This window comes from Dermacentor andersoni, chromosome 10 (assembly GCF_023375885.2).
Source record: "Dermacentor andersoni chromosome 10, qqDerAnde1_hic_scaffold, whole genome shotgun sequence".
Classification (NCBI taxonomy): domain Eukaryota; kingdom Metazoa; phylum Arthropoda; class Arachnida; order Ixodida; family Ixodidae; genus Dermacentor; species Dermacentor andersoni.
The window spans coordinates 130,449,203-130,472,056 of record NC_092823.1 but is presented as its reverse complement, the minus strand read 5'-3'; the positions used below and the strand labels follow the sequence as shown (position 1 = coordinate 130,472,056).

Here is a 22,854-nt window from a genome sequence, read left to right as displayed (position 1 = left end):
ACAAATCTCGCGGCACCCCTCTCTCCCTAGACCTGCACGTTCTCCGAATATGCGGGTCGGTTTCGTAATAGTCATCTCATATCTCCCCAAAGCTGCTGCGCTCGTGTTGGCATCGACTTGTGCTTTTTTTTTTCTTCCGCCCACTTTTCCTACATGGAGTAGACAGAGAGGACGTAATGCACAAAGGAGAGAAAGAGGCTCCTCACGGAGATTTGCGGAACGTGCGTTAAAGGACGCGGGATCGCGCACGCACACACACACACACACACACACACACACACACACACACACACACACACACACCTTCGGGAAGGGTACAGAACGTCGCGCCATCCAGGGGGCGCTTGATTCGTATCTCCTTAGTTTTCTCGTTTGTGTTTTGCTTTACCCACGCCGCCGCCTCTCACTAGGCACGCCATATTCAATCGGCGCCGTCTTACGCAACAGTGTGAAACTAGGCAGTCATTATACGGAAGCGTCAGATTGGAGCATACGCCCAATCTTCGTGTCCTTTTCTTTATTTTTATCTTACTTTTTCTGTTTTTTTTTTATTCTCAGAGGTACGGAGTGCCGTAATTGATGGGCGGCGCGACGTTGTTTGGCGGAACTCTGCGGCGTCACGTCTTCCTTATCGGTCGCGAGTCGCATGACGTTGGGACGAGTCAATTTGTTGCGCGACTGGCGCAGCGCCTGGCATCGAGTCACTTACAACGACAGATCAGGTGGCTCGGTTTATTGAATAGCTCGAGGCGGTAACGCCTCCACAGGGAGAGGAAAGAGACAGAGAGAAAGATGGAAGAAAAAGAGAAAAGCAGGGAGGCAAACCAGAACAGTAAATCCGGTTTGCTACCCTATACACTGCGTAAGAGGGCAAATACAAATATACGAGAAAATTATAGAAGACAGTCATAGAGCGCAGATACACACGATCACAGCCGTTCACGATCACCGCACAGAATCGCAGCAAAGAATCACAGTGAGCACCAATTAAGGCTACAGCCATTTGAGCAGGTTTGTTCTCCTTAGCAATTGGAGGACTAACGCCTCGAGCAGTTGAACATAAATATAGACTGCGCTTTCGAAAGAGAAGATGGCTGCTGTGAGCACCTCTACGGAAACATTGGAACAACCTGCGCAATGTTTCAGTTGATCGTATGGGTTTATTAGATAAGGAGGCTATGAGGCGTGCACTTTCAACAGGTCTTTTTTTAAATGTGAACCTGTATTCAATAAAACATGAATTATGTACGAAACACTGGACCGATAGCTGCAAAGGCTAGTGGCCGGTCCAATACAAAAATTACAAGCAGTTCCTTCCATAAGATTTGAACAATCCCATTCGCTATGGCTCAGCGGCTATGGCGCTCTTTCGTTCAATCAATCAATCAATCAATCAATCAATCAATCAATCAATCAATCAATCAATCAATCAATCAATCAATCAATCAATCAATCAATCAATCAATCAATCAATCAATCAATCAATAAGTATTCGTAAGTTTCATTTGTAAGTCCGGCGCTTGTCCAGCCCAATTTCCTACGTTCCTATCATCGCTGGTTCCTTCCACTCACCAAGATTTCATAGCTTTTCCCGCGAAAAAGGCAGCGACACGGGAACGCGCGAAAATAGTTTGGAATCGTTGACGTCACGCAGATGTATGAATTTTCTCTGCTATTGCTATCTATACAACCCTTTCGCTCGAAGTAGCTCCCCAAGGGTGATCCTTAAAAATATAGCCTTCTACTAAAAATACTATAAAAGAAACTGTGGCGCTGCGATCGTTCGTATGTACTATAGGAAGCATGGTTAGTCCGAGCACTTGTTTGATCTTCGAGCGCGTAAATTCAGGAATTCCTGAGACTTTATCAAGCTTTAGTTGCCCAATTTTTTGAGCAATCATATTATTCTAAACAAATCAAGGCAACAGGACTCTGCACACTCGCATAATCATTGAGAACTGTTGCCCTTGTGGCGCAATTGTTCAGACAGTGTTGTATCTTTCATCATCATCACCATCATCATCTTCTTCTTCATCATCATCATCATCCTGGTTACGCCCACTGCAGGTCAAAGGCCTCTCCATACTTCTCCAACTACCCCGCTCATGTGCTAATTGTGACCATGTTGTCCCTGCAAACTTAATCTCATCCGCCCACCTAACTTTCTGCCACCCACTGCTACGCTTCCCTTCTCTTGGAATCCAGTCCGTAACTCTTAATGACTATCGGTTATCTTCCCTCCTCATTACATGTCCTGCCTATATGCCCATTTCCTTTTCTTCATTTCAACTAAGATATCATTAACTCACGTTTCTTCCCTCACCAAATCTGCTCTTTTCTTATCCCTTAACGTTACGCCTATCATTCTTCTTTCCATAGCTCGTTGCGTCGTCCTCAATTTAAGTAGAACCCTTTTCGTAAGCCTCCAGGTTTCTGCCCCGTACGTGAGTACTGGTAAGATACAGCTGTTATACACTTTTCTCTTGAGGGATAATGACAACCTGCTGTTCATGATCTGAGAATACCTGCCAAACGCACCGCAGCCTATTCTTATTCTTCTGTTTATTCCAGTCTCATGATCCGGATCCGCGGTCACTACATGCCCTAAGTAGATGTATTCCCTTACCACTTCCAGTGCCTCGCTACCTATCGTAAGCTGCTGTTCTCTTCCGAGACTGTTAAACATTACTTTAGTTTCCTGCAGATTAATTTTTACACCGACCCCTCTGCTTTGCCTATCCAGGTCATAGAGCATGCGTTGCAGTTGGTCCCCTGAGTTACTAAGCAAGGCAATACCATCAGCGAATCGCAAGTTACTAAGGTATTCTCCATTAACTCTTATCCCCAATTCTTTCCAATCCAGGTCTCTGAATACCTCCTGTAAACACGCTGTGAATAGCATCGGAGAGATCGTATCTCCCTGCCTGACGCCTTTCTTTATTGGGATTTTGTTGCTTTCTTCATGGAGGACTACGGTGGCTGTGGGGCCGCTATAGATATCTTTCATTATTTTTACATACGGCTCGTCTACACCCTGATTCCGTAATGCCTGCATGACTGCTGAGGTTACGACTGCTGATGTTTCTTTAGGAAGCGCGCAAAGCGTGACACCGGGTTGTGCGAACGAGAATGAAAGATCGTTGAAAAAGCTATACTCGTGGTTTTACACCACGGCCATGCCGCCGGAGCACGCGCAATTACCAAGCGTGCAGGCACGTGCCATTATCGGCGGTGTTCTGCGCGTGCATCTGACGATCTCCGAATACGGCACATGGTAATTGAGTGAGCGAAGAAACTTTATCGCAGGTCCGGCGAGGACGCGAACTCGTCGCGCACCCGGCTAGTCCCACGTCGGAACCGGCAGGTCTAGCCCACCGGCCCGGTCACGGGCACATGGTAATTGCTTTGCAGCGCGGCGGTCCGCCGTGTCTCGAAACCCCAGCGTATAAACAAATTCAGCGTTCCGCTTCGCATTCGGTTAACCGTATGAGTCACGCAGTACTCGTCTTCCCACTGACGCTCACCTTTCGTTCTGTCATACGTTCCGTTTTCTACCCATAATTCGACCCTGAAAGCAAGAACGCCAGCCCCGTACGTTCCACCGTGGCCATTGAAGGAGACCCACGGTATCGTGCAATTGGCTCTCGTCAGATAACACTCCGAGCGGAGTTGTCGGCCGGACCGACAGACTTTGCGCGCACACACACACCGCCACTTGGCGTCGTCGTCGCACGATAGCGAAAGGGCCTACCTTGGCTGCCCACGCGACAGGCGTCTGGAGATACGTGGCCACAGCACCCTCGCGGGGCCAGCCCACCTTCCTGCCTTAGTTTGAGAATAATGCGTGGCAAATGCGAGAACTGAAAATAAAAACTGACAAGACAAGCAGCAGACGCCACGTGCGACCTAGTCCCGACGCCGACGCACGAGTAGGGTCGGCTGTGCGCGGATACGCGAGCGACCGAGCCGTCCTTGTCGGAAGGCGCGGCGGAGTCGTAGACCCACGCTTCGATGCAGATTACCCGTTGCCCTACAAGCCCACGGTGCGAGCGGATCGCGTAGAAGGCGAAGCTTATGGCGTCTAAGTGACTAGTTGTACACCCTCCCCACCTTTGCGCACCCGAGGCACCTTACACTGGCCACGCTATAGCTGTAGGCACGGGGCTCTGCAATCAATTCGACTCGCTTTTCATCGTTCCCGAAATCAAGTATTACAGATGAGGAAGGCTCGCGCTGTTGTTGAGGCTCGGAAGTACACACGCAAAGCTCTAAGCTGATGGACAAACAGTTCATTCATTTCTCTTTCTACGTCTATACTTATTTATCGTATGGCCTGGGACCCTTTCTAAAGAATTATACGAGTACTTGGCACTACAGTGGTACTATAGTCAGCGGTGATTAGTGCCGACCGTGTTTTTCAAGTGGAATTGTCTGTCTAGCTATCAATGTGGGCCATCTACGCTGAAACACTCTGTCATTCTCCTCGAAACCCGTGCGTGGGATGCGTGGGCACGAAAGGATTAAGGTTTCTCAATCACTCCCTGGCACGTGCTGGAGACACTGTCGAACAGGTGCCGGCGTGGCAGCTTGCTTTAAAATTAATCCGACCCGCCATCTGTCACTCAATTGAGACGCACGGAGTGACGTCATCGAAGCGTGGCAGCTCGCGGATACGGTTCGGAGCAATTGAAATGCGGCGTCTGGGGGGGCGGAGCGTCAGTACGACGTATAACTGGGCCAAACGATCGATCACGTCGACTACAGGACAATCTCCGCGCTTAACGAAGTCCGATATCTCGAAGAAATTAAGATATTTGTTCTTCTCGCAACGCCGTGGCGAAGGAAGCTGCAAAATGTTGAACCATCACGTAGGTACGTATGGTGCAGATGAGCTTGAAGAAATAACAACAACGAAACAAGGAGGAAAGAAATAATGACAGAATATATGTGATGTTTGGGGCAAAATTACGACGGGAAAGTAACGATTGCGAAACAAGCGGATCGAAAGAAGGATTGCACTGATCGGTCCCTCGTTGTTTGCTCTTTTGTTTGCACCTCCTGTGGTGGTAGTTCGTGGTGGGGTTGGTGCTTGTGGTGATGTTGCTGCAGAAGGGGTTACACACAGCCGGCCACTGCTCCGCTTTCCGTGTCACTAATCTGCGTCACTCTCCACTTCAGTCTCTCGCAGAAATGTGAGCGGAATTCCCGACGTCTGCTTGCGCAATATCCTCGGTCCTTCGTGGCAAACTAACCGTTTTGCACGCTCGTGAAGAAGCCCTCTTTACTTCCCATGCTGTCAAGCAGTCTCTTGCTTTCAACACATAAGCACTTGCAGGATGGAGTGCTTCGCGTCATCCATTCTGTTCCATCCCACGCAAGACGGAGGAGCATCATGTCCTACCTTAAAAACTTCGTGCTGTAGTGTAGGTCGGTTCTGTTCGTATACTATGAATAGCAAGGTGGCCTCTGCGCCGACAAATTCCTTGTCGGCCCTTGGTTGGTGCGGTGGTGCCTAAAGCTTGGAAAAGCGGCGACAATTTTTTTTTCCTTAGGGAGAGTTTATCGAAGTTCACTGTAGTAATCTCCATCGTGTCTCCATGTTTCGGCCGTTATCTGTTAGTATGTGCTGTTATCAGTCAGAATAACGCAGTCCGTTTTAGCCTGTATAGCTATAACAGAACTGCAAGCATAACCGCAAAGAAATAAAGTTTGAACTCACCTTCTCTATAATCACGTCGTAAACAACTTCGTCTGTTTTTTTTTTTTCGTGGAATCTTTCGTCACCCTGACTTTAACAACTAACTGCATCGGTCACTGCAATACATATTAGATCATGATAACAAAATCGGCATAACAAAATCGGCATACCTTTTTTGAGAACCATTTCCTTTTCACTTTCATTTCTTCCACGTACATCTGAGGAGTCGAATCACATTCACAAGTATGTCGCCACGATTTCAATTTTAAACCATGAGCTCTTTAAAATTTTCCTAGTTAATCTTGCATATATAGAACCAACTTTCGTACGTGGTACTATTATATTAATCATGTTAATCTTTCGTTATGTTATATTCTTCTTTCCTTATAGCTAACGTTGTATAACTATACATGTAAATAAGTTTGTTGGCGCGCTGCAACTTCTTCTTTATTACCTGCATGTCAGCAAATCTTTATTTATTAGTATGCTGTTGTCATTTGGAGTACTGTTAATGTGTTCTCTGTCATCTGTCAGTGTGTTACTACCTGCGCCTTCTCTGGCCCTTGCACCATAAAACCCCAATACTCATCATCGTGTTATTATCTGATAGCCTGCAATTATCTGATCGCGCTTTGTGAACTTGTGGGTATACGCCGTCTTCCGCCCATATATCGATAAACTTGCATTGCGCAGAAGTCAGAATCTCTATACAGTATAACGTGACGTCAGGCATCTTCAAACATGCAAGTTCTCTCCATTTCCGTACTTCACTGAAACCAGACTCTTGACTGGTTAACATCCCTGCCTTCCTTATTTTCCTCTCTCTTCCTGTCCTATTACTGCTGTTATTTTTTTCATACGCTACCGTATTGCGTTAGGTGCAGAACACGTCACAGTTAAGTATAATTGCTTGTCAGGCCTAATGGTTGCCCATTATTTAGTCCGATATATTTTAAAATCTCAAAAACGTCTCTACCGCATATTGCGATGCTTTCTTTTTTTTAACCAGATGTCCTGTGACATGTTGCGGTAGCAGCCTCATTGTCAAGCTATAGTCACTGTAGTAGCTTTCTGTGGCTTCTCTTTTATACCGTATGGAAGAATAATAAGGAAGGAACTGAATCGAACATAACAGGCGCTGGATATAATGTGAGAGCCGTAATTGAAGGCCCCGGATTAATTTTGACAGACCGGGATGCTTTGTCGTGTATGTCAACAGAAGTACAGAAGAGCTTGTGCACACCGCTTTCATCGGAGAGTGGCCGTCACTGGTGGGAATCGAACCGGCGCCTTCGTACAGAGCAGCAGAACTCCGTAGCCACTGTGACTGCCGAAGGCGGGGAAAGAAGAGAGAGAGAAAGAGAGAGAGATAATGGCATATTGTGTATAATAATGTACAGAATGACGATTACGTTCCCGCACTGAGAGGTGCCGAACTTGACTTTGCGCGTCGGTCAGCCTCTCCTATATGTGAATTATGTTTATGATGAACGCGACTGTAGAGAAGCACGAGAGTTGAATTCATAAACGAGGACTGGACGATGTGTCGAGGCATGCGCTGTACTTCGTAACGCATAAACTTAATCGCTATTCTGACCTTGCTGAAATTCGATTAAGCTTCGCCCGTGCCCTCTGCCCTTTATTTTCCACTTCACCTCACTTTACGTCGAGTCACGATTGACGCCATCTGTTGGCCCGCACCCGCCTTCTTCTACAGCTTTATTTTCGGATATGTGACAACTCCTTTTTGGTATGTTCAGTGCGTTTGACGCGCCTCATCTACAGCAGAATAAGCGTGCTTCCGTAGAAGCTGCGATGTTGCTTAGCATATCCAGATCATAAACCGCGAAAGGCAATGCTTACTGAATGTATATCTTTCCTTTTTTTCCTTCCTTTCTTTTTCTTTTCTTCTTTCTTCCTTTCATTTCTCTCTTTCCTTCTTCCCTTCTTTGTCTCTTTATATTTTATCTTGTTATGGCGTCCCTAGTGTCTCGTGCACTGTGGAGCGATGAAGCATCAGGTGAGGGTTTACTGTGCTTTTTACATTTAGCAAAGAGCACGCGCGAAAATTCCCCTCACGCAGCAATAATTCTCCCCTGCATTGGTGTACCGGTGCCTTCCTGTCAGTAATTCCATGTACGTCTCAGCGTGCCACTAGAGGAAGTTTACTAGGCGAGTGCATGACCTCCGACATCTTTGAGCACTTGCTCCACCAAATCGCGGAGGTTACGACCGGTAGCAAGAATAACAAGGTACCTATGCCTGCAACAGCCATATGCGGCAATGCTTCTCTTTGTGTTGGACTCACATATTACTCCTTCAAAGGAGTCTTCATCGAAGTCGAGTGCGAGACCGCACACTAAGCGGAACAAATAGACGAACCGGTCGGCCTCGGAGGGAAGGAGGGCTTCCATCCTGGCGTAGTGAGAGTGAATCCTTCTTCGATCCAAACAGACGATCGTTAGTTCTTAGAATCGCACCTTTCGACACGGCTCACCTCGATGTGAAGCCCGCTTCTCAGTGCGTTGGCGTACGAGCAAATCAGCACCGTAAGGAAGTGAGCAGACTCCAGCGGGGATCTTGAGACGACTACGACGACGCAACCTTGATTGCTGTCTCGGCATTGAGCCGGCAGCAAATAGGGGTTACTTTGCCAAAACCTAGCTATCGCGCGTAAGTTAAAAAAAAAAAAAAACGTCGCTCTTTTTTCTTTGTTTATGACTCCGACTCGATAAAATTGTGCAATATGGGAGAAGATAGAAACGACGCCTGCTGCAAAACTGACACCCCCTTGTGCGAAAAAATGAAACAGCCGTGCGGTCTATCCATAGCTTATAATACGGTATACGCACCCTGCTGGCTGGGAAATCGCGGTTTGCGGGGAGAGGGTAAAAGTCCTTGAAGCCTTAAACACTCACGAGCTCCGTGCGTTCTCACGCGGATGCCCGAGAGATTTAGGGAACGCTTACCGGGCACCTTTTTCTTTATTTTTTGTCTTACGCGCTCGTCATTTGTCAAAACCAACTCGGCTTGTCGTGAGCCCACGTGCCCGAGGCCAGAGCACGCTTCGGCTCTCGACATCTATGGGCACACCGAACGTGAAAACGAACAAACTCACTCTCATCTAGATTGCTCTTCTAAACAATATTGCGCTCCTCCTCCTTCCCCGCCCCTCTCTCCTTGCCTCCCAAAGTAATATTTACCGAGTTGGTGCTGGTTCACGATACAGACCGTGCAAAGCTCCGAGGACAGAAGAAGTAAGAATTCATGCAGAAATAGCGTGAATATTTCAACTAATACCCTTGTCACACTGGACATATTAATGTCGTTAGATACAAATTACATTCAGTGCAGCGAATGCCATTCGACCCGTGGTGGTGCTATACACGAAAAATTAATTTCATTCGGTCATGGTATTAATGGCAAACGTTGCAAAAAATTTTGGTGAGAAAAGTAGAGCAAGGTTTATGTAGAACAGCTTTCCAACAGCTTTTAGCCTTTGGTATCCGCCAGAACACTTGTAATTCTGGAAACAAAAATAAATTGGAATTGAAAAAAAAATGTCTCAGAAGTCAATCTATGTATCTTAATATAAATATGGGGCGTCGCTTCACTGAAATAACACGCATATAAAACTTCTAATTCCGGAATTTCTGACCACCATAAGCCAAAACAAGGCTTGGCCAGCTTAGTATAGCCATAGCCGATAAATTGAAGACAAACAACGTGACTGACATGGCAGCGCTGGGCGACGACGCTCAGTTGCAGTAGATGAAGCTGTTAGTTGATGTGTGCTTTGCATTGCGAGCAAAGCATACTAATCAGAGGAAGAGGCTCGATCGCCAAATAGATGCAGATTCCATTCGAGACGCCGAAAACACGGGCATACTGGCGCTCGATTGTTTACAGTTTGGCTGACAAGTAAAGCGACAACCGCCAGACGCCACTGAGGTGGAGAGTAAAAAAAAAAATTGTGAAAGCCTGTCGTACAGTTTTTCTCTAGTCGAAATAACACATGCCTTATACCACGTAACATTAATTACGTCTTTACAGGAATGCTTCTGAAATTGTGAACGCTCAATGTCATATTTAGCCTTGTCTCTGGATTAGAGGTTATACATTCGCCTCGAGTGCGAAGCCGAATGAGTTTCTCGAACTCATTCGATTGCGGAAGTCATTCGATTCTAACGGCATTCGATTGGAATGACATTAAACCATCCAGTGTGACAGGGGTGTAATTTATCTTTCCAGAAAAAGCTTGGTTAAATTCAAAGAGAACACCACTCCCTATCAGGCGCCACGTACACAACAAAATAAATTATATTGCGCTTTTGCTCTGCTCATCCCTGTTTTATTCTCGTAAAATGGTTTCTGTCTACTCTTTTATGTCTTCACGGTGTGTAATAATGGGGCCATCGCGTTTTCTGTTCGTTTAACCAAGCTTTTCCCGTCAATAAAATTTAGTTTCAGCTCCTCAGAGCTAAATTTAATTGAATCATATACGAACATGTGCCTTATTTGAGAGCAGAGGTGCCTGGTGTTATTCGTTTACGCATGTTTGTTTTTATTCCGTGTTGCCTTCCCTTTTCCATTCTCGCGCATTTCTGCTGCCATGTTACGTCCTTGGAACGTTTTGTTTAGGTGCAGTCACATTTAATTATGTCTTCGTTGAGCGATATTTATCGTTATAACTTCATGTTACTACTTGTAATCCAAACTGATCCTTCTTATGAAAACTCTCGTTTATCTGGTGTGTTGGTGCCTCGGATGCTGTACGTTATGATATTGTATCTATATAATCCGTCTTACTTACTGTGCTAAAAAAATGCAATGTGACCATATAGCGGCTATATTTGCCTTGTTTGAAACGGAAGCCACATTACTCGGGAAACTGAAATGGCTTCGTGGCCGAGCGTGTAATATCACTGGTGCATGTTGTACAATTGAAGTTAAGAATCGTAAAACAGCATGGATGTAAACTAGTGTGTTGTGCTAGGAAGCCGATGAATAACGTGGAAAGTTTTATTGCGCCAAGTGACATGTGGTAATCCTGTAACAGCTGAGACAAGTACATTTCCTTGTTTTTTTTTTCTTTTTCTTGTACTTTATGATCAAGCTGCACGCTCTTTTGCGCTGCGCCGGTAAGCGGTTTTATTGTATGTTACTTTGCCGATGCGTCGTACTGACGGGCAATTTGTCACGGCTAATGAACAATAATGAGGAAAAGTCAAGCGTCCCTCAACGAAAAAAAAGAAAAAATGAGGAAGAGTGGATGGAAAGCTACGTCCTTGAATGTTATTGCGTCAAACTAGCCTTACCTGTTTCTTATTATTTTTTTGGTGTGCTTCTTAAGTTTAGACCGTCCGTGCCAACCGCGTCCCTCCCACTCTAATCGAGTAAAACGCAAGACAATAGTGTGAGCGATTGCAGAGTGCTTGCGTCCGGCGCGTGCTGTACAGTCTATTTGAGCATGGGGGAAATCGCGTTTGGCGCTGTTTTTCTATACTATGACACATTAAGCTTGCGCACAATGGCACATGTCGCATTGTGTTGTGTGTTTGCGTTGCGTTCCACATGGTATTGTGCTATGTGTGTCTGTAGGTCGGTGGTGTAGCTCTAGCTTTAGTCCATCTTTTTTTACCAGGACCACGTAGCAACATATAAACGCCGCCCTACTAGGCACTCAATCGACGAGCAAGACGGCGAAAAGGCGCCCCCTCAAATGTTTTACATCGAACATCGTCAAGTATGGTGCCTGTCAGCAGATTACGCTTTGCATTACTGGGAATCAATCAATCAATCAATCAATCAATCAATCAATCAATCAATCAATCAATCAATCAATCAATCAATCAATCAATCAATCAATCAATCAATCAATCAATCAATCAATCAATCGGCTGTTTTATTGAATATGTAATTTATGACCATGCGTATGATGAGACACGGAATAAGAATTTGTTTCATGAATATCTTAATGAATATCGCTATGGCGGTGCTAAAACGCTATTTTTACATACTCTTGCCGTTCCGTTGTTACCGCTAAACCATTACCTAAATTACCTTCCACCGAATGTGCATGAGCAATTAGGCGGGAGGGAGTGGGCGCCTTCGAGGTAACTCCTCAAAGGAAGCGCTTCTCTTATGATACCGTAGCTCATAAGGTGAGGCCGCAATTCGTTCCGGACCGGGACGAATTTTTTCTTCAACTGCGAAGCTTTTCTATCGAGGAAACCGTATGGGTTTCCTTTGTAGCACCCAGCTACCTTTGGGTGGGAGTCTCATTTTCCCTTTATTAAGGCCGCCAGCGTATAACAGGCTGTCCCACGCCGGACATCGGTCGCCCACCAGATGGAAACTTCGAGAACTCAAAACACGACGGTAGATGACGACAGAGAACGGCCTCACGGAGGGCGGCGAGTGTTCGAGACTCCTCGAGACCCGTGCAGCGATTGTGCAGAGCGACGTCCGCGTTCTTTGCACAACGCCCACGGCCTCCACAACTGTGGAGGCGGAAATGATAAAAGAAAAAGAAAAATGAAGCGAAATGAAGGCGAGTCGGTGAGTTTGCACTGAAGCGTGCGCGAGCTGACTTGAGGGGGCACGGCGTCTCTGCATGCAGACCATTTCTGGTTTCCTACGTGTGCTGCCGTTTTAAGAAAACCCGGCGGGTGTGAATAAATTAAAATACTCGAATGCAAGTATTCCGATTATCGTCATCTCTTTGTTCGCACGATGCCCGTTGGTAACGTTTAGGGACACGAAGACTACTGTATGCTGTTTTTTATTAAGCAGAGAGGCCGTAGGGAAAATGGGCCACCGAATGGTCGGCTGTCCCAATCATTCAATATAAAGTCCAGCAAGTAAGGCATGTATGAAAAAAAAAAGAAAAAAAGGAAAGCGGTCTGCCTCCCCCCCCCTGTTTCTGAAGTGCCTATGCATTCAATCGTGAGGTGAGAGAGAGAGAGAGAGTGTGTGATTGTGAAGAGGAAGAGGCGCTCACAATCACACGCACACGCGCACGCACACACATACACACACACTCTCTCTCTCACCTCGCGATTGAATGCATCGTCACTTCAGAAACAGGGGTGAGACGGACCGCTTCTTTTCTTTCTTTTTATCGCGCAGTGCCAATCGACATCATATCGTGGAAAGAAGGAAGTGCGACGACGCTTTCATTCACAGAGGGACGCGTCTCGCGGTGCCACGTACGTGATCGGATAAACTGAACGATTACGTTCACGCTAGTTATTTCGCTAAGCATGGTCAACTTAATATGTGGAAGCACGGAAATAGCCTTTTGTGAAAATTCCCTTCAACTTTCCGATATCAGCGAACGCCGTTAAGTTGGCAACCAGAAATTTGATTAATGCCATTAGGTTAATTTCTCGCGTAATTAGTAGTTGTCTGACAGACAACTCATACTAAACCTGTAAGAAAACTCATAAGAAAGCTTTGACAATTTATACGAAAAACGGAAACGTTAATTACGTACACCGAACTCATGATTGTTTGACAAGGAACGTTTCTTTTTCTTCATTTTTTTCTTTCTTTCTTTTTTTTGATAAATCTGCGTACCCGGAATTGCTATAGTTTCCCCGACTTCGAAAACAACAACCTCGATCGGCCCCAACAGCTGCCCATATACTCCACTCCTTCAAACTACAGTACACTAGCCAAATACATTTCCCGCAGTTTAAACAGGACAAACTTCATAACCGTCCATGCAACAGTTCTTAAGACGATACGCAAAAGACATCAGCCAATTTTAAATCGCAGTAAATCTTATGGTCATACGCGCAGCTTCGTTCATGAGTGGTATCTGTGCGCAACGCTTCCTTTAATTGCGTACAGCAAGCTTGAGCATGTGAGCTCTTTTCCTCGAAGGGGAAGCGCAACGTCTCTAATAGTTCTCCTCTCTCTTCTCCTCGCCCCTCCCCCCCACACGCGCTTTCTTAGGCGCAAGCCCTTTCGTAATCTTTCCGAGATATTTGCGCGTTGGTACGGGCACACAGTGTTACGTCATTGGGGACGGAAGCTGTCTACAACTCGAACAGGCTTCACCGCGCTACCACGCGCGCAGGGCGGGACGGCACACTCTCAGGCGCGTCGTCGAAGAAGAAAGAGATAAATGAGGCTCTGAATTGCCCCGCACGACCAGGCTGGGTATGACGAGCCTTTTTCCCGGATACGCAAAGAGTGCTCGCGCGGAGTGCCTTCTGCTACATTCACGTCGGCTTCGAGAGCGGAACGAACCGAGCCAAAGGAGGCGCATCTCTGGGGAAGTATTCTGTAAGTGTCCACCTAGTGGACACGTCCATTTCGTCTGCTATTGAAGTTCTTATTGGCTGCGCTGCGCTGCGCGTCCGCAGCACAAGGCGCCATAGCCAATCAGCACTGCAGCAGCCGCAGACGAAATGGACATGTTCACTAGGTGGACTCTTACAGAGTACCTCTCCTGCTCGAACTGGCTGGAAAGCGAAACCCACGTGATGCGTCGGCAGAGCACCAAATGAGGCTAGTTGGTTAATGCTTATTTTGAAAACGCGCCGAATTCAACGGACAACACGAAATAGCAGAGGCAGATACACAGGCACATACCGGACAAGGCGTGATAGTCGCGCTTTGGAAATCGAGCTTTACGATGTAGAACTGCGTCTCTGTTTCTGTTATTCAAATGGTGCTTTGAAGTCAGCACGTTTTTAAAATTAACGCGTGATTGAATTTGCGCACGGCACATTGTGCCATTATTTTCTGACGTCCGCCTGTACCAGCCCTGTGTTAACTCACATGTCAAAGATGATCGCACTCCCTTTTCTGATCTGTCGTTCTAACAAGTCACGAGGCTTTGTTTTGAATGAATGAATCTCTCTATTCGTCCCATTAAGTCGGGGAATGGAGTTAAAGCAAAAAGTTACAAAAATGTAGCTTGACGACATCTGGCACCTAGAAAATAAGTACAAACGTGCTTCATAGAAGGGCGACACTCCGATGCTAAAGCTTACATCAACATGCGGTGACAAACCAAATACAATTCAACCATCAAGGACACAAGACACGATTACAAACATTGGGGGTTGAAATTACTACAGCAAAAACGCTAGAATGAATGTGTGTGTGTGGGGGCCGGAGAGACGGAGGTAGAGTTACACGCGCAATTTAGTGTCGTCTTCTCGTAACAATTCTTAAAGCCGTCTCAAGAGCGTGCCTGCTATTGCAGTTTTATAGTGCGTTGCTACAACTATACACGTCTGCATCCGCAAACTTTTCGAGCGTACATGCGTCATGCGTGGATTAGGTTGCAGTTTCAAAGATGGCAGACTAAGCATACGCTGGTGCTTGCGGTAGAGCCGGTAGAGCCGTATGCTGAAATGCTTTATCGTTAGAAAGTGTCAGCCTTGCGCTTTTAGCGTATTACAGAATACTACTCCGGAGCACGGTAAAATTTTTTCCTTTACGCGAAACATCGCAGGTGTGAGGCAGAGGGTTACCGTATTACCACACGTCTGACACGGAAATGCAAGAAAGGTTAACACTCTATATTACCGCTGCTGAACGCTACTTGAAGCTCAAGCTCATTTCACTTCTCGCTTTTGATGGGGGCTCTACCGTGTCGAGGATCGCCCCTGTGGTTCCTGGTCCATTTCGAAGGTGGTCCGACACTGTTTGCCTCTGCACCAGGGCACCTGCAGTAAAATTCAGTTTTGTGTTGACAAAATATTCACATTTGCACACTACACTTTAACACGTGCTCGAGAGAGATAACTTTATGCATTGAAGTGATTATGCTCCCCAGAGTACATAATCCAGAGCACCTCTGTGTTGGACATAAGGTATATCTGGGTTCTTTCTAACGTTGGCCGAAATCGTCGGTCCTTATGTTTTCACGGCAGGAAACTCGACATATGTCCGCTGTTCTATTCCTCTCGCGAACAGCCGTCCAAAAAGGCGCTTCGTTTCTTTTGTTTTCTTACGGACCACCTGTTCCGGGATGTTCATTGGCGACACGCACGGGTGGTTGCGGCGAAACCAACTGTTTCGCCCAGACGTGTAACGCGTTGATAATGGCACACTTAAATAGCGTCGCCATAACCCGTTCCAAATGAGTGGCTGACCCCTCGCCTGTCGCACCTTCCACGAATAGCTGTGGCGACTGTGGTCGCCGCATGGGGTCATCAAGGTCGCCGAGCGGTTCTCAACGAGAGTTCGTGGTTTTCCATAGAGTGGACCTCTCGTCGGTGCACCCTTACTCTCTTTCCTTCCGGCGTACACGCACTCTGTCCCCGTCGGGCCACGATTAAACGTGATTCTTCGCGATCCACACTCACGCCTTTCTGCATGGCATTATCGTCTCGTGACGATGCTTCCCCTTTCTGCCGCTAGGGGGGCGTTTCCTTCGATGGCGCGACGCCAACGGATTGTTCCGTACAAGGTGACGACGACTTCGAATACGTTCGTGCATGAAGATGTGTGTGTGAGTGTATACTAAGACGTGGAGGGTCACTGTATTCTTACGAAGGAAAAATAAATCTACAGGTCGACCTCCCCTTTAGTGGTATCGGCCACACCACAAACTTGAAACGTGCGTTGCGAGGAAAAGCGATCTGATTCTTCTGTTATTAAGAAATGTCAAGTTTCATAGAAATACACAACGCCCTCATTAGCAAGGCGCACAATAAGATAATTCCATTGGAGGTGCCAAATTCACTGACTTTCATCGATGGCTGTTGTGACTTGTGTTTATGTGTCCACCTTTATTCTTTCATTGTTTACTTATTTTATGACTTCATTATGCTTACCTCAGTAAGCATAATTGGATTGTTGAAATTGTTGGCCTTAAGGAGGCTTACTTTTTTCAGTTTCCTCTATATAAAATAAGGGAATAACATAATTCCTGAAGCCTTTCTTCGCTCTAACGTTATAGAAAACTTTATTGTATCAAGAAATTAGAGCCGCAGGACGGATGTATGGATGTTATGAGCGTCCCCTTTGGAGCGTCCCCTTTGGCGGTGGGTGACACCACCAAGCTCTTCTTATTTTATTGCCTAATGTCCAACCTATGTTAAAGAAGAAAAAAAGAAAAGGAAAAAAAAACCCACGATGAATTCCCATAACCATAGTTTATGAACCCCCAATGAGAACCTTGTTTTTCTACGGCTCCGTTGTTTGCTGTTTGCCTACTTTTCTTCGACCAATCCTCCAATCACCTCTTACTGATCTCTGCTGCGCACATGTTTACTTCACCCTTGCTCTAGCAGAACCCAAAGGCTTCAAGGAGTCCAGTGGCTCCTAAATCGACTGCAGGGCAGATATCTTCCCATTCTAATAAAACTAATAATAAAATTTTAATAAAATAATGTGTACTTGCAACTGCAGCAATGCAATTGCAAGCGCCATCTGTTAGCAGGATTACATTCAATATCCACTGCAGGATTTAGGAACACAGTTAAAAGGTTAGCTACTAATCCCGCTCAAAACTCCATATATCTTTTTTGTAAGTTTACTGCACCGAGTCGTCAGAGTTTCATAGAGTCGTCAGAGTTTCAAGTAAGTCACGTGCAAGCGTCAAATTAGCAGAGTTGCACAAAGACATCAGTACGTGAGTGCATGAGAACATACGTATATTGCTTATTAGCCTCAGTGAAACAACTGAATATATATATATTTATTTATTGTTCTGAGAAACAACGCATTCACAATTCATTCTGACGCAGCCGAAAAATTGCAATTATTGAGATCCTCTCAGTACAAAACACAGCGAGTGGGCAATCTGCAAGGAATGTTTCTCTCAGTGCGTCCCTCTAAATCCGGACCTATTAGAGGAAGGGCCACGCTGATCACGCTGCCCCAATCTGCATAAGGTGGTTAGAGACGTACCCGAGCCCTCAACAGACACAACAAACGGCAAAAAGAAAATTGACGTGAACGCTTTTCACATTGACCCACATTGGCGGCTCTGACCTTCTCCGTCCGAGCACGCACCTGCTGCTCGTCCGCCGCCTTCGGCTCTTCCGACGCCGCGAGCGTTTCTTTCACTCTCTCCCTCTGTCGCCGCCGTCAGCGCCGGGTTTGAGGTCTTCCGTGGGCGTCGAACGGGGCGGCCCGCTCGTCGCCATCTCGTCGGCTGATTCCCCTCGACTCCGGCGAAACATGCGCGAGGTCGCGGGCGCGATATGTTTTCCGACCACGTGTTTATGCCTGTGACGTCACGGCGCAAGACAATGGCGCACTTCATTTATGCGTGTGTGTCCGCCGGTAGCGCTGGCTTCGAACGTGGCACTTGCCCTCGGCCGCCGCGGTGACGCCACAGTGGCTATCGCGTTGTGCTGCCGAGTACGAGGTCATGGGTTCGAATCCCGGCCCCGGCGGCTTCAATCCGATTGGGGCGGAACGCAACAGCGCTCGTGCGCCACACTTTGGGTGAACATTATGAAACCGCAGGTGGTAATTAACCCGGAGCCCTCCAGTAGGGCATTCCTCACAACGAACTGTGCCCAGTTTCGGGACGTTAAACTGCACGATTTAACGAGGACTTGCTTTCATCAATACGCAATGGAGGATGCCGTCATTTTGGCTTCACTGGGAACTTATCACTCCGAACACAGTGATAGAGGAAATACGAGCACACGCGACCGTCTGTGATCAACATCTCAGAACAAAAGCGCACTTAAAAAGGTGTGACAATGTTTTAGACGACTGCCAAGACTGTCGTGAGCTTCTGACAGCAGTCGGTCCTCGCGCTAGTTTAACTCCACGCGCAAAGACTGAACCAAGCAGCATAGCTCTGGCGATCTGCAAGTTCAATGCACACGCGCAACCCGTGAATGGAAGGATGTCGAATGCAAACACACCATAGTGCTAACGTCGAAGTTTGTGCCGAGTTGGTGAAACGTGCTTACGAAAGTATACTTTGCAAGTACATGATTTCCGCACACGTTGCTCGGAACCGGTTGCCTTTGTCCGAGAGGTCGATTCAGATGTAAAACCGTTTCGCTTACAATACAAGTGCTTAGCCAAATCTGTCGGAGGTCTTTCAATAAAAGGCTCGAGGCCTTTAGCCAATGCGTGAGAAGGCGAGCAATATACCGACGACTTCAGCTTTTGGCAGTCACGCTTTGTATGTAGCGCTCTTTAAATCGCACTGTTACTGTGCCAAGGTCTCCGATTATTAACCCGACTTACTGGCGGCTTCAAGCAATGCCTGATGTCGACGGACATTGCAACGTGTTCTTGCGCCCTTCGGCCAGCAACCCACAATTTAAACGCACGCAAACGGAGCGACGCGAGGCTTTTTTCCACATTACTAATACAAATGTGATACTGGGCTGATCGGAAAGAAAAAATGAAGTCAGCCTTTCATTCAAGAACTTGCGTGCCATAGTACCAATGGGGAACGTGATTGTTATTCCTTTTTTGAAAATAAAGTGAAGGTATAGGAGAGATTTCTGGTAGTATTAGCAACAGAAACGCATAGCACGCGATCCTCAGGCAGAATTCTAAAGACCCGTAAATTGCGTAATAGTTCGGCTGATTAGGCATGCAACCATACACGCCATAGACTGAACACTTCGAACACACCTCACCGCTTGGCCGCAGAAAAAGATAGGTCAGAAAAAAAGTCTGAAAAAGAAAAAAAAAGATGCGTATTTGCTATGCATGTAATTGACGAAGAATTCAAAGGCAAGAAAAGATAATAAAGTGGAAGAAAGAAAGAAAAAGTCCATAATACAATGAATTAACGAACAGCTTTCCCAGACGAGCCATGCGACCAGGCACCTTGATGCCAAGAACTTGAATGTGCGAAACTTGGCTTTTTAACTTTCTGTTTTCTTTAAATCGCATTCAATATACCACGAGGCTACAAACGTTAGCGAAACCTACGCACGTACTACTCTTGCGCGTTTCGTGTTTTTTTTTTTTTTTTGGCACAACAAAAACTGCCGGACCATTTTTTAAAATAAAGTTTCCTCTGCTTCTTCTTGGCAAGCTAACCCTACAAACTTCTATATATATATATATATATATATATATATATATATATATATATATATATATATATATATATATTTCTTTTTTTTTTTTGACGCAGAAGATAAGCTCGCTTTCGTGTTTTCGAAGTTCTCTTTTATTTCTTCTCCTCGCTGTCTCTGCTACTGTTTGGCCGGAGACCTTGAACATGGCTCAATTCTCGCACCCCATGCTGTGCCCTAATGTGGTCTGCGCGACCGTCTGCCAGTTGGGGCGAGTTGTTTTTTTTCGGACGCGTTAGGTTACGTCTTGAGAAGTTAGCCGCGTGTTGCAAACCGGCCACGAAGGACGCTCGGGCAACAACAGGGCCGCTTGTTGGAGAAATACGCTGCATTAGGGCACAAACTGACTGGTGGCTTCCTGCTGTTTTCTCCGCATGCTGGCTTTACTAGACGGGACGTTGCGTAATTGGCGTAGTAAGGATCTTGACGCCCCAACTCGGGAGGCGACGACTGCTCTTACTTTTCAGTCCCACGCGCCAGACAGGTCCCTTGTTTTCAACGTCGCCTTCAAGTGAAATAGTCCGGAGAGTGACAAATAAAGGAGTCACGCGCAAGAAGCTGAATTCGACTAATGGTTGGCTTGTTTGGCGTAGCTTCAAACATAATATCAGTATAGAAATGGAAGAAGGATATTGAAAGGGGTTAGTTAATTTATGAAGAACGAAGGATTCAGCTAAACGAATTCGTTTTTTTTATTAGCATTATTATAAGATAATAAGCATTATAAGCATTAAATAAAATATAAGCATTATAAAACGAAACGTCTCAATACAGGCTGGAGAGTGCCTCTGGAAAAGGCTGGATCCGCCTGCCAGAAACAGGAGGCGGAAAGGCGCAGTAAAACGAATGAGCGCCGCCACAATTTCAATCAATCAATCAATCAATCAATCAATCAATCAATCAATCAATCAATCAATCAATCAATCAATCAATCAATCAATCAATCAATCAATCAATCAATCAATCAATCAATCAATCAATCAACCGAGAAGGCGAAGACCCGACGAAGAAACTTAATATGTGTATCTATGGAATCGGCACGCGTGGTATACGTATGGTGAAAAGGCCAGCCTCAATTTCGTAACTGTGTCTTCCGAGAGGCGGCTTTGACGTAGCATTGATTCCTGTTCGCCTATCGTTATTATTGAAAGAGAATGAAGGGGCTTCGCCATATAGTTACCTAACCAGACACACACAAAGAAAAAGAAAAGCATAACAACCACCGTTCCTGCTGGTCGTTCCTGCCAATCCCATATTCCTCGCTCAGTCCTATTATGTATTTTCGGTTAATGCTTCATTCACACGAGTGAAATCTCAATGGAACCGTCGCACTTTATTTTTTCTCCTTCTTATTTTTCCGTTCCGGGTGTCCGGCACGCGAGCGATAGAAACTCGCTCGAATCCGCCGCTCGTGTTTGGCCCACAAAGAGAGAGCGTCGCGGGTGAGAATCGCGAGACGCGGCATTCGCTTTGCCCCACGGCTAAGGTCGCTCGCCCTGTCGAACCCTTCTCTGTCCGGCGCCAGACGGTTCTAAACGCGCGCGCCCATGTAGCAGGCGCATCGCGCGCGGTCGCTGCGGCTTCCGTGCGCGTCCTCTTTTGTTCGACTCCAACGCGGGACGCGCGCTCCGTCGACGGCAGAGCGTGAAGGCCGACGCGACGAGTGCGCTGCGTTGACGGTTCGCGTATCAGGCGCAGCAAGGACGTCGTCGCGTCCCCGTTGCGCGCGACGCTGCGCGGTCGCGCTCTAGTACGCCGACGGGGCAACGACGCGCTCACCTCCCCCGCCTGGCCCTGACGAAAGTGGTAACGCGTGCGCAACGCGAATCTGTTGCGTCACGGTTATTGACGACGCAACAGAGAAAGTGACAGGCTTGGAGGGACATACGGGGGTCTAACCTCACAAAGCGAACATTGATTGAGCTGTGGGAGACGGCGTTGTGGAGGGTTCGGGGTTAACGTTGACGACCTGGACTTTTCTAAGAGAGAGAGAGAAAAGGAGGCATAGAAAGGCAGGGAGGTTAACCAGAGGCAGTTCCGGTTGGCCATCCGGCGCGGGGGAAGGGTGAAGGGGGATAGAAAGAGAAAGAGAGCGGAGGCTTCTTTAAAGTGTGTACGTAAAGCTATACGTATGTGGAAATCTTTGGATTTCGTTCGAATCGGGGTGCGGCCAGCGCGGCCGGAAATGGAAACTCCGACCGCACGATCAGCAGCGCGTGGCGACACCATTGACGCGAGCAGCGAGCGCTAACGCAGGTGCTTACGGTACACAATGTGATGGGTGGTTAACAAATTGGAGAAACGAAACTTAGCGAACCGTTGCGAGACAGCGGTCGTCGCTTAGCGATCGAGAGCTTCGAAGCATATTAAGCGGTCTCGAGTTATTTATGGCGCTTGTCAAGAAAAAATAATGATAAATGAAGCTTCTGCGCCTTGCATATGTGTCCATCGGAAATATGGGAGATGTCCGTTCCTCTAGCCGGCGTCCTCTTGCGTTCGCTTACTGCTCGAAAGGTCTGGGGAAAGAAGGACGGAGTCTCGCTCGCACCCTCGAGACCTTTCTTCGCCTTAGACATGTCCGACTTTGCTGACATGTCCAGTGTCAGGATTGGCAAGGATTTGCTGTCATTCATTCATTCATTCATTCATTCATTCATTCATTCATTCATTCATTCATTCATTCATTCATTCATTCATTCATCTGACACACCCTCAAGCGCAGAGGCATTGTCGAGGGGAGTGGGTTACGTAATATAAAAAAGGAACAATAACAGAATGAAGCATGGTACATTATATAGTATTAGCGGTAGATCGGAAAATATAAAACAACTATCGCACACATCGCAGACGTCGCAACTCGCATACGAAAAGAAGGCGGGGTGGGGGATACATAAAACGATCGCGCGGGATTATCACAGTGAAGGCACGTGGATAAAGAACTACAAAAAACAGTGTGATCGGAGATGCAATTATAGCGTGAGGGATATTCGTGAATATGGACGCTGCTTCTAACTCCGGGGTTTCAGAGTGTCCTCAGGATTTGTGCTTTCCTCCGAAGCGCTTTGTTTTAACTTACGCAGGAGAAAGCGACCCCGCGATAGGCTCAGATACGTAGTACTTTAC

General features: G+C 46.7%; 1 protein-coding gene across 5 annotated transcripts in view; it reads left to right on the top strand.

The window, feature by feature from the left end:
* The window catches only part of LOC126545058 (uncharacterized), an 86,313-nt gene that overhangs the window by 21,520 nt on the left and 41,939 nt on the right, over positions 1–22,854 (top strand). The window lies entirely within an intron of this gene.